The sequence below is a fragment of the Armigeres subalbatus genome, chromosome 3 (genome assembly GCF_024139115.2).
Source record: "Armigeres subalbatus isolate Guangzhou_Male chromosome 3, GZ_Asu_2, whole genome shotgun sequence".
Lineage (NCBI taxonomy): Eukaryota > Metazoa > Arthropoda > Insecta > Diptera > Culicidae > Armigeres > Armigeres subalbatus.
In genome coordinates this window covers 63,353,265-63,364,743 of record NC_085141.1, presented here as the reverse complement: position 1 = coordinate 63,364,743, position 11,479 = coordinate 63,353,265, and the positions used below count along the sequence as shown (strand labels likewise).

Genomic DNA, 11,479 nt, shown 5'->3' with positions numbered 1-11,479 from the left:
TTCCGGAGGAATTCCTGGAGGAACTTCCGGAGGAATTCCTGGAGGAACTTCCGGAGGAATTCCTGGAGGAACTTCCGGAGGAATTCCTGGAGGAACTTCCGGAGGAATTCCTGGAGGAACTTCCGGAGGAATTCCTGGAGGAACTTCCGGAGGAATTCCTGGAGGAACTTCCGGAGGAATTCCTGGAGGAACTTCCGGAGGAATTCCTGGAGGAACTTCCGGAGGAATTCCTGGAGGAACTTCCGGAGGAATTCCTGGAGGAACTTCCGGAGGAATTCCTGGAGGAACTTCCGGAGGAATTCCTGGAGGAACTTCCGGAGGAATTCCTGGAGGAACTTTCGGAGAAATTCCTGGGGGAACTTTCGGAGGAATTCCCGGAGGAACTTCTAGAGGAATTCCTGGAGGAACTTCTAGAGGAATTCCTGGAGTATTTTCCGGAGAAATTCCTGAAATTTGTATCAGAGCAGTTTCAAGTTCAATCAGAATACTTTGAGCTCCTGATGTGTTTTCATGATGTTTGAGCAGCCCGCTCTCCATATTTTCACCCCTGAATCCGGCCCTGGTTGAAATTTCAGAAGGTCAATTTCAAATTCAAACGGAGTTCTTTGAGATCATGATGTGTTTTCATGAAGTTTGAGCAGTCGCATGCCCTGTTTCATTGCAATTGGTGATATGGCACTGCCTTCCCCATTTTCACTCCTAAATCCGGCCCTGGTTGAAATTTCAGAAGATCAATTTCCATTTGAACAGATTTCTTTGAGCTCCTGATGTGTTTCCATGGTGTTTGAGCAGTCGCATGCCCAGTTTCATTGCTTTTGGTGATATGGCCCTTGCCCTTCCCATTTGGACCCCTGAAGCCGGCCCTGGTCAAAATTACAGAAGGTCAATTTCAAATTCAAACAGAGTTCTTTGACCTCCTGATGTGTTTTCATGAAGTTTGAGCAGTCGCATGCCCAGTTTCATTGCAATTGGTGATATGGCCCCTGGTCACCCCCATTTCGACCCCTAAATGTGGCCCTGATAAGAATTTCAGAATCTCATTTTCAATTGAAAATTAAATATTTAAAACTCCTGATTTTTAAATTTGTGCAGCCGCATGCTCATGCAAATTTCATTGTAATTGAATTTTTAGCCCATACTCTACCATTGTAATCCCTGAATGCGGCCCTGAATTCAGTCAATCCTGCCCTACTCAAATGGTGAAAACATCGGAATCGACTAAAAATCTTTACAAATATCTTTTTGGGTTGGTTTGATGGGTGATTTGATAAATTTTGGGCATGAACACGTCCAGAATATTGAAGAGATGTTTGAATTATAGAAAAAACACCCCCGCGCACACTTATTTTTAGCAATAACTCGGACCTGAACAAAAATTTTTATTTGAAAATGTATCAGAGCAAAAATATAGCTATTCCCATTGAGCACAAACGAAACCGCGAGGAATTCCGACGATCAGGTGCTGAATGCGAGCCATTTGAAAAAAATCCGTTCGTCCCGGGTCTTAGAGGGTTAACACCTGAAGGGAATCAAGTCGGTGGAGCCGCACAAGTTGACGGAGTTTACGGAATATTGCACCACCAGAAATAACAGTTCAAGGGAGTCTTCGTACTACCATCATTACAGCCGGCACAGGTAAAGTATTAATATGAAAGTATCTCATGTACATAATAATTCATCTTGTAATAATGATTCGTTACAGCTCCCCGGATGTCGCACAACTTAGTTCATCTATTGCATTTGCACAAGTCCCAGTTGCATTAATTCTGGGTATACCAATAGCTAAACAATTATTCGAATCAACCGGAAATCGATGTCCTACGCCTCGGGACCTCAACGAATGCTGTCAAACTTGGACCGAGATACTCGATGAAGCAAAAGCGCTCCCAATACACGCATAGACTACCAAAAATGAACTGAGATCCAGTGAAGCTTCCAATGAGGAAAATAGCGGATCATTGGAACCACTGCTATGCTGGATGTCAAAAACTTTAGTTGCCGCCAGAGCAGATACAGTAACATTTACAGCAACAACATAGCGGCCAAAGCAATGAGCTGAAATACTAGGACCGAGGGAAAAGTATCCGGGTTTGAACCTGCCTACAGCAGTTGAGCATTTTGCAGTTGTAGACGGTAAGTGATAGGAATGTTCATCAATCGTTGTGCATTGTCAGATAGATATTATATATGTACTACGATTTGACAGGACAAGTGAATTAATGAACTATAGGCTAATTTACAAATTACATAACACTTTAGAGAGTGGGTGACTCTTTGTTTGAGCAATACGGCCAATATACGTTTTCAAACCTTTCCTTAACAAAAGAGTTACGAGGGGTGGGTGCACCCTTGGGTATACCCATGGGTATTGAAATGGTCAATTTTGGCGTAAGGGGCCGTACACTAATTACGTAAGCAATTTTTCAGGGTTTTTCAACCCCCCCTCCCCCCATGTAAGATTTTTCCTATACAAATGATTTTTTATTTATATGGAGCGTAAGAAAATGGCAGACCCCCCTCCCCCCATAAGTGCTTACGAAATTAGTGTACGACCCCTAATATAATTTGTGAAAGAAGCCATTCAGTTGAATTCAATTGATTTACCAAAATGTGTAGTAGGTATTTACATATACAACTTTTTTTTTCGTTCGAGTAGTTGAATGAAGTTTTTTAGACGTCCAATTCAAGCAACGAATAACATGACATTCAATGTGTAGTGCGAACGTAGGTATGATGAACACTAGAGAAATATATATATTCGCGACTACTATACTATTATATTCAGCGACTATACTGCGTTGAGACCACAGATCCTCATGTTCAATGGTTTTGTAAAGACTGTCATTTCCGCTGAATGTTATATTCTTATGCAAGCGTAATATTGTTAATGAAAGTCTTCGTTTCTATATTCTAATTTGGAATCTATTTTTTCTAAATCATTTAGTCGTCAAACTGCATTCATACAAAACACCTAAATCATTTCCAGGGTTCCAGGAGCTATTTAGCGAACCATAAAAATCAATTCGGGACCAATTTGCGATTTGGGCGTAACTTATTTTGTAAACAAACCTTGTTTTTTTGGATTCCGAAGAATGCAAGCATTTTTCTCCAAAACTAATTCCCTTACCTGCTAGAGGAAACCCTATTCTATAGGATACATACCGTGGTTTTCTCAGGCAATGCTTGCTGTAGCTGGAATTCACCTTCCAATATTTGTTTACAAAATAAGCTACGCCCAAATCGCAAATCAGTCCCGAATTGTAATTACGTAACTGTTATTCCGCTATGTTGGAAGTGCAATGAAACACAATGAGATTCTGTGTCAATGCACAGTTTTAATAAAACTAAAATTTATCAAGTAATTAAATTTAGCTGGACGAACAAAGATATCCATGTATAATTCAAACATTATACTTAGGTAAACAGTTTATTTGAGTTCCTGAATATGATAATGATATAACATGCTTGCTATAGGCAAAGATAGTCCACTCTTCAATATTACATACATGTCACTGGTGAACCATTTTTATTGATACTAGCGCATCCTGGTGCTGAAAAGTCGGAACATTTTAGTGAAAATAATCAAGTTGACCATGAATTTTAATTTTTACTGAAATGTCACTGTTCCCTCGTAAACCTAATTGAACTGTTGTGATGGAAGACTTTGAAATCGACAACCATCAAGAACGGGCTTGTTCTTTTTTAACTAATTTTATTTGCTATTTATTTGTGTTTTCTTAACACTATCATCCTTAGGGCCGATGCCCACGTAGCGGTTTTTCAAGCTGTATACGTATGCATTACTCTATTTGATGCTGGGTACCTTGCGTGGACGCGACGTTAACGCAGCTTGAAAAACCGCTACGTGGACATCGGCCCTTATTTGCTATGTTACGTTTTCAGTTATTATTAATACATTTCAATTGCCTCTGGCAGTTAGAATGTTTCCTCTGGTTGAATTGAACCATGTAGGAATTACAATGTTTTCTACTTAAACTAAACTTAACCTAATTTATACTAAGGGTACAAGGAGCTAATCGTTGCAATAGAAGATTGCAACGATTTTTGTCTAAAATTGGAAATTATTTTATTGGGCATTTGTTGCAATGTCTCAATATTAGAAATTCTATGAAGTTCATTGGTACTATACCACGGAGGCAACTTCAGAATCATTTTCAAAATTTTATTTTGAATCCTCTGAAGTGCCTTCTTTCTGGTATTGCAGCAACTAGTCCATATTGGCACAGCATACAACATGGCTGGTCTAAAAATTTGTTTGTAAATCAAAAGTTTGTTCTTAAGACAAAGTTTGGATTTTCTGTCCACTTAATATATTTGTTACATTTAGCTTGAAGGCCTTCGATGTGATTTTTAAAAGTCAGTTTTTGGTCCAGCAGAAGTCCTAAGTATTTGGTTTCGTTAGACCAATTAATTGGAACCCCATTCATAGTGACAATATGTCTGCTAGAAGGTTTCAAATAAGAAGCTCTCGGCTTATGTGGGAAAATTATAAGCTGAGTTTTGGAAGCATTCGGATTTTCCATTTGGATCAGTAGCTGAAGATTGTCGTCAATAATAATGGAGTTGAATTTAACTTCACATTTTGGAATTGCAATGCCTCTGGCTTCGACAATTAAATTTGTCAAAGATACGAGCGCATTGTCAATATCACTTTTGGTATCCAAAGGAATATCAACGTCAAATTTCCTATCGATATATGTTTTATATAAATCCCAATCAGCAGAGCTGATTGGATTATAAATGGCTTCTTGTGAGATTTCAAATGTCACAGGAAGGTGATCTAAGTCAAAGTCAGCATGAATTCCCAATTGGCACACATCTGGCTTGAATCAGTTAAAACCAAATCAATTGTCGAAGGATTTCGAGTGGAGGAAAAACAAGTTGGACCATTGGGATATTCAATAGTATAATATCCCGCAGAACAATCTTCAAATAAAATTTTGCCGTTGGAATTGCTTTGAGCATTATTCCATGAACGGTGTTTGGCATTGAAGTCACCATCTTCTTCTTCTTATTGGCATTACATCCCCACACTGGAGCCGCCTCGCAGCTTAGTGTTCATTAAGCACTTCCACAGTTATTAACTGCGAGGTTTCTAAGCCAAGTTACCATTTTTGCATTCGTATATCATGAGGCAAACACGATGATACTTTTATGCCCAGGGAAGTCGAGACAATTTCCAATCCGAAAATTACCTAGACCGGCGCCGGGAATCGAACCCAGCCACCCTCAGCATGGTCTTGCTTTGTAGCCGTGCGTCTTACCGCACGGTTAAGGAGATTGAAGTCACCAATTACGAAGAATTTAGATTTGTTGCGAGTCAGAATTTGAAGATCAGCTTTCAACAAATTCTCTTGCTGCCCATTGCATTGAAAAGGCAAGTAGGCTGCAATGAAGGAAAATTGTCCAAAATTTGTTCCAACAGAAACTCCCAAGGTTTCAAAAACTTTGGTTTCGAACGAAGAAAATAATTTATGTTTGATACGTCTATTAATGACAATGGCGACCCCACCACAGGCGCTGTAAAGACGATCATATCTATAGATAAAATAATTTGGATCTCTTTTAATGGAGAGTCCTGGTTTTAAATAGGTTTCAGTTATAATGGCAATATGCACATTATGAACTGTTAGGAAGTTGAATAATTTATCTTCCTTGCCCTTTAGAGAACGGGCATTCCAATTTAGAACTTTCACACAATTATTTGGATCCATTAAAACGGAGTCCGATAACAATTTTTTTGTGTGCACTTTATACCAACCTGAACAGCTTCAGGTATGGTATTCGCTTTGAACATTGCATCAATCATTTGATGCAATTGTTCAATTAAAAAATCGAAATCCGAAGCAGACATGCTACCTGAATTGGCAACATGACCGTTATTTTCCGTTGGGACATGGGTATAAACCTCATTTTGAGAAGAGAAATTTTGTCTACCAGCAGCGATATTTGCATACGTAGGTACATTCGAAAAAATGGAATTTACTCGTGTGCTCGCTACCCGGTGAGGAGCGGCAAAATTTGTTCGTGGATTGTGGTGGGTATGAATTGCTCGACCGGTAACTGGTTTCGAATTTTGAGCGTTTGAAAAATTTCTAGCCGTCGAATCTGGGATCCGATTAGAATTTCCCGTCATCAATTTCGCACGGGAATTCAAAACTTTTCTGCGTGAATGGCATTCCCAGAAATTGGATTTATGATTGCCCCCACAATTTGCGCACTTAAATTTATTGGAATCTTCTCTCACAGGACATGCGTCCTTGGCGTGAGAGGTTCCACCGCAAATCATGCATTTAGCATCCATGTGACAATGTTTGGTTCCATGACCCACTTTTACTTTTGGCACTTACGGCACTGGGTGGGGTTTTGGAAATTTCCTCCAGGCCTGCAGAAATGTTCTTATGTAACACGGACATGGGACATAATACAGGCCTTTTCCAAACTTTTCATATTATTTAGTTCACTTTTGTTAAAGTGAACTAAATAAAATTCTTGAGAAATGCCCCTCTGGGAAGTACCAGACTGAGATTTCTTTTTCATCTTAATTACTTGGACTGGTGAAAATCCAAGTAATTGAGAAATTTCAATTTTAATATCATCCAGTGATTTATCAGCACTGGGGAGACCTTTCAAGACGACTTTGAACAATCGCTCAGTTTTGTCGTCGTATGTGAAGAATTTATGGCGCTTCTCAGTTAAATACTGAAGAAGACGTTTGCGATCGTCAAAAGATCCCGGCAAAACGCGGCAGTCACCCTTCCTAGCAATCTGAAATGAAACCTTGATCCCCTGAAGGTTACTCAAGATTTCATTCCGAAAGCCAGAAAACTCGGCAACTGATACACTCAACCCTCTTTTTACGTCACTTATTGAGGGGACGTAAACCGAATGTGACGTAAAAAGATTTTTTGCTGAAATTTCTAGTACTTCACTTAATTTATTGGTAGTGAGGATACTTTCAAATACATTCACTTGCGTCTTACATGAGGTACTGTAAGATCTCTGCGAATCCAGCAGATGTCATAAGATCTCCAAATTGTCTTGGAGTTTGAATCAAATGGTCTACCGAATCAACCAAAGCCTTCTTGATGTGCCAAGTCGTGGTATCAACTCAATTATGTCCTCCGAGGATTTGTCTTTCACTTGCGTCTCAAAACAAGACATATGAGGTGTTGTAAGATCTCCAAATTGTCCTGAAGTTTGAATCAAATGGTCCACCGAATCAACCAAGGCTTCCATGATGTCTCTAGTCTCGGTGTAAACCTAATTTTGACCTCCGATTATTTGTCTTTCACATCCGTCTTCAATTCCTGCATGTATGAAGTTGTAAGATCTCCAAATCGTCCTGGAGTTTGAATCAAATGGTCTACCAAATCAACCAAGGCTTTCATGATTTCTTCACTCGCGGTATCAACTCAATTATATTCCCCGAGTGTTTGTCTTTCACTCGTCTTAAATCAAGGCATATGAGGTGTTGTAAGATCTCAAAGTTTTCCTGGAATTTGGATAGTTTGCGAATTGCGCCTCAAATTCTGACATGTAACATGTTGTAAGATCTCCCAATTGTTCTAAAGATTGAACCAAATGGTCTACCGAAGCAATCAAGGCTTCCATTATGTCCCCGGCCACGAAGTCTAGACTTCAGATATTTCTTCGATGATCTGGAGTCGAATAATTGTTAAATGCGTATCTAATATGGATCTATGGATCAAAATGGGATGAACCATTAAAAAATAATAATCCTAAAGACCAGCACTCCATGACTTTCTTAAATTACCTGGAATGGAACAATAGTTGAAGAGGTATCCAATTTAGTCCTATGGATCAAAACGGGTATGAGCAAGTTTTTTTTTAAAGAGATAACAGCCTTTTGGTTACGCGTGTTGACCGTAAAGCTTATATTTCAGGGATGGATGATATTCATGGATGATCTGCAATGGAACAATAGTTGAAGCCGTATTCACTTTGGTTCTATGGATCAAAAAGGGCATGGCCCATATGAATTGCCGAATTTAGTCACAATCAAATTGCTAGAACCATCCCTACAAACATTTTAGTTTTATGCTGATTTTACCAAATTCATGTAGAGCAAATCATGGTTTTCATGACCATTATAGAACTAAAAATGTTCCTTGGGATGATTGTCTGACTTGTGCTGCGCAGGTTGTTACTGGGGTTGCTGGGGACATCATAAAGGCCTTGGTTGATTCGGCAAACCATTTGATTCAAGCTCCAGGACAATTTGGAGATCTTACAACAATTCATATGTCTGGATTTTAGACGCAAGTGAAAGAAAATTACTCGGAGGACATAATTGGGTTGATACCACAGCTATGGACATCATGGAAGCCTTGGTTGATTCGGCAGACCATTTATTCAAACTCCAAACTTAACTGGTGGAATTAAATGGACAGTACTTAATTCGTCTTAGGCGGTTTAATACATTCCACTAAAAGAGCTTAATATATTTTTCTAGAAGAGATGGCTAAGAGGTTGGTGAAAAAACTGAGAAAATTGCTTGAAAAACCACTGAGATATTATAGTCATTTAAAAATTTATTTACAACGATTTTCTGAACGAATAAATCCTAGTGTTAAAAACTTTCTTCCGCAAAGAGAGAAAACCACTGCACAGCACGAAAGTCAGTTTGGTACTGCGGCGAACTCTGTTCGATCGGAGCGTCTTGAGGAGTTCAAAGTACGTTCGATTTAATGCCACGATGCCTCTAAGAATTTCTCTGCTGGTATCGTTATCGAAGGTCACCAGTGAGTCCAAGTACACGAATTCTTCAACCACCTCGATTTCGTCACCACCGATATAAACTCGTGGTGGGTGGCTCACATTGTCCTCTCTTGAGCCTCTTCCTATCATATACTTCGTCTTTGACGTATTGATCACTAGTCCAATTCGCTTTGCTTCCCTTTTCAGTCTGATGAAGTGATCATCAAGGTTTCGAATAGAGCCGTACCAAACTGCAAAGGGCCGACTTGAAAGATCTCCATCCTGAGCGATGTCCAGCTTTCGCTTTAACTAACTATTAATATAACATTATATGGGTCTATTATAAGCATTAACTTTTAATTCGTGTAAGAAAAAGGCAAAACGTTTCGCTACTTTGAAGAATGCCAACTTTGAAAATAATGTCTCAAAGTTGGAACCCAGTTCGAAACCCTTTTGGAAATTAACTAAAATTCTTGAAATAAAAACCTCAAAAGTCAATGGCAAAAGGTTCAAAAACTTGCTCAGCAGTTTGACAGTGTCCATAATTTTTGTCTAGGTCCCACTAGTCCTATTGAGGATCAGGTCACAAGGAGGTTCGAAAACGTTCTCAATTTAGAGAATGTTTTTGATCCTTCTTGGGGAACTAGTTTGGATGAAGTGAGATCTATCACTAGAAAATTTAAAAATATGAAAGCCCCGGGTGACGATGGTATTTTTTACATTAAAATATACAATACAATACAAATACAGATTCATTTTTTCAGTGGGAGAAATTATCTTGGGTTTGAATTTTTTTCTCAAAGGTAACATGGGACAATTATGCGTAGAACGGCAGTATACCTATAAGTTCACATTTAAGCACTTCAAATCTGTAACTAGTGGATTTAAATTTGTTGTAGCAAACCAACAACAATATGCATAGTTTTAGAATACCTACAGCGTGTTGGTATACCAAGTCTATCATGCAACACATAATGTAATACAACCTCTGAAATTAGCTTTTGACTAACTACTGAACGATCAAGACTATCCTTACTATTAGGTTAATTTTTCTATTGCAAATGTTAGCATCATACTGAAAACAGAATCAACAGGCATGTTTTTCTAATACTCATATCAAGATATGTATTTTCATATTATCAAAAATGTGCCTCCAAAGCTTAAACCGTCTCACGATTCTTTCTTTCAGAAAAGCAAATCGGAAACGTCAATGAAAAAGAAAACCAATACATGCCCTTATCGAATTCTCAAAGGAAAAGGTTCAGCAGCTGTCTTCTTCACCGAAATACAGCAACGCGTTGCAAAGAAATATTACTACTTTTGAAAAAGAAGGTCTGTAGAAAATATCAACTATCAAGCAAGCTGCTTTCCAGGGTATCCCTACCTTTCAAGAGTTCGGCGAAACACAGAAGCGGGTAACCGACGAAGCCATAAAAAAGGATAACTGCTATTGAAGCAGAAGTTTGCATTATAATATTTGGAGAAGACAAACATGTGGAATACGCATGTAGAAAATGTGGAACCGTCGACTTGCACAACGAAACCGTTAGAGTGCCTACTTGTTAACGAGGGAAAGAAGCAAAAGACTAACCGGGAATCAACTAGTAGAAACAAGAGAATGATCAGGATTTCAGTGGATGCATAAAAGGGTAAGTCAAATTCTTACGTTCGATAATCAGGCATAAATCTCGCTTAACTTTTCAAAAGGAATAAGCACATTTGTTAGTTTCAAAAATGTCATTCAAGTTTTTCTTTTCATAGGCTGGCAAGAGCAACCTGAATGGAAAATAAAGCCGCGTCTGGTGCAACTGCATAAAGCTGTGGATCGTGAATACTCTCCTCTCCATCAAATGCTCAAAAACAATGTACGTTAGCTGGTTTCCGACGACATGTATGAATTAATCCTATTGCTGTCGAACCAAAGTGACCTCGCGACAATCCGCACAGTTGCAAAGAACTGTGCATCATTGATACATGTCTTTCCATTAAACCCGTGAACAAAAACACTCGTCAGCAACATGAATTCACTGACATAACCATGAATGTACGAAAGCTATCAAAAGACGCGGAACAAACCACATGAAGACGCCCAACAGTAAATTGAACAGTAGACTGTAGGAACGGGTCTACTACAAAAAGCCAAATATGCTTGTTAGGTCTGTAAACTGGATACACAACCATAGAATATTGATTCATAAAATTGCGAGATTCAATCACCTGTAACTGTTTTTTTTTCACCGAACCCACAACCTAAGTACATATTTGTTATTTCGCAACCGTTGTATAATAATATAATTTTATTATTAATTCAAAGAATGGAAAACGAGTGATACAAAAATACTGTTTTGAACATCAACAATTTTTAATAAAATATAAGTTTTATTTTGAATTATTTTATCAATTCATCCAAATTCATTATAACTTAGTTTTAATCTTATTTATTTGAGTATAATTTATGTTTGGCTTCAAGCTCGTTTTATTAAATTTTAAATTCAAATGAAAAAAATATGCTGTTAACACTATTATTTTGATGAAGAGAACATCATTTATTTTTTAAGTATTCGAATGATTATGTTTATGTTAGGGGCCGTTCACTAATTACGTAAGCACTTGAGGGAGAGGGGGGTCTCAATCAACCAACGTAATGAATCAATCAATCAAACCAACTAATCAATCAATTAATCAACCCAATCAATCTCACAATCGTTTAATCAACCAATAGACACAATCAATCAAT

At 38.3% G+C, this 11,479-nt stretch overlaps 1 long non-coding RNA gene across 1 annotated transcript; it reads left to right on the top strand.

Annotated features, from left to right (window-relative positions):
• Positions 1-1,510: 1,510 nt before the first annotated feature.
• Positions 1,511-11,131, top strand: LOC134219826 (uncharacterized). The gene is made up of 4 exons (XR_009981677.1): positions 1,511-1,635; positions 1,703-2,133; positions 9,932-10,391; positions 10,504-11,131. It is a non-coding gene; the product is annotated as an uncharacterized LOC134219826 (long non-coding RNA).
• The last annotated feature ends 348 nt before the right edge of the window (positions 11,132-11,479 follow it).